The following is a 1,338-nucleotide window of genomic DNA, read 5'->3' as shown; positions in this document are numbered from 1 at the left end:
TTTTTAAAATTTTTATGATTTTTTGGAAAAGTTTTGATATTTAGGAATTTTTTTGATAATTTTCTAATTTTTTTGTGAGTTATGAAATTTTTCGGAGTTTTTATGGATTTTACAATTTATTGTGATTTTTTTGAACAATTTTTGATTTTTTAATGAATTTTCTATGCTTTTATGAATTTTTTACAATTTTTGTGATTTATCTATGAAAGTTTTTGTGCAATTTTAGAAGTTTTATGAATTTTCTTTGAGGTTTTTATTTTTTATAAGTTTTTTGTTGATTTATCTCTGTCCTTTTTTTATTTTTTATGAATTTTTTGTAAGGTTTTTAAATTTTGACGAGTTTTTATATTTTTTTGGTATTTTTAAAATCTTTGTTTGATTTTTAGTTGAATTTTTGACATTTTTATGTTTTTTTCTATTTTTATGCATTTTTTATTGTAATTTTTGAGTGTTTTATTTATTTGTTGTTTTTTTGTGAATTTTAAGAATCCTTTTTTTTATTACTCCTTTTTTTAATGGATTTTTTATTTTAAGAACCCCCTTTTGATAAATGTTTTGAAAGAATTTGAATTTAAATAAAATAATACAAAAATAAGTAAAATAATAATAAAAAATGTATCACCTGCTTATTGTCTGTGATGACGGGGCCTGGCAGGATGGCATTGACCAGCAGTGTTGCAGGAATAGTGCAGGTGTGCAGTGATGCGAGGCTGGAGCAGCGAGGACTTGGGGCAGAGTATGGGGCAGAGAGAGCGTGTGCAGGAGTGGAAGAGAGAGAGAGAGTAGGTACGCTAGCGACAGCGAAGCGAGGGAAGAGAGAGAGAGAGAGGGTGCAGGCTTGTTAGCGGCGTCAACGGCAAGACAACAGAGGTGACGAAGGTGGGGACAAACAGGGTGCGCGATACGGAGCGGGAGAGAAAGTAAGAGAGAGAGGGTGGTTCACGCAGGAGAGAGAGTGATAAAGTTAGAGGAGAGAGAGGGGGAGGGGAGAGAGAGAGAGAGAGAGAGAGAGAGAGAGAGAGAGAGAGAGAGAGAGAGAGAGAGAGAGAGAGAGAGAGAGAGAGAGAGAGAGAGAGAGAGAGGGGGGGGGGTTAGAAAGAGGGTGTTATTAATCGTTAGTGGAGAGAGAGAGAGAGAGAGAGAGAGAGAGAGAGGGAATAATTTAGAGGGGAGGTTAGAGAGAGAGAGGGGGGGAGGGTGTGTGTGTGTGAGAAAAGGACAAAGAGGGAGAGTTAGAGAGAAACTGGTAATGATCGCTTGTTTTGAGAGAGAAAGAGTGGTTTAGAGAGAGAGAGAGAGAGAGTGTTAATGATCGCTTGTTTTGAGAGAGAGAAAGAG

The sequence above is a fragment of the Adiantum capillus-veneris genome, chromosome 23, assembly GCF_014529385.1.
Source record: "Adiantum capillus-veneris isolate H3 chromosome 23, ASM1452938v2, whole genome shotgun sequence".
NCBI lineage: Eukaryota > Viridiplantae > Streptophyta > Polypodiopsida > Polypodiales > Pteridaceae > Adiantum > Adiantum capillus-veneris.
This window is presented reverse-complemented; position numbering follows the sequence as displayed.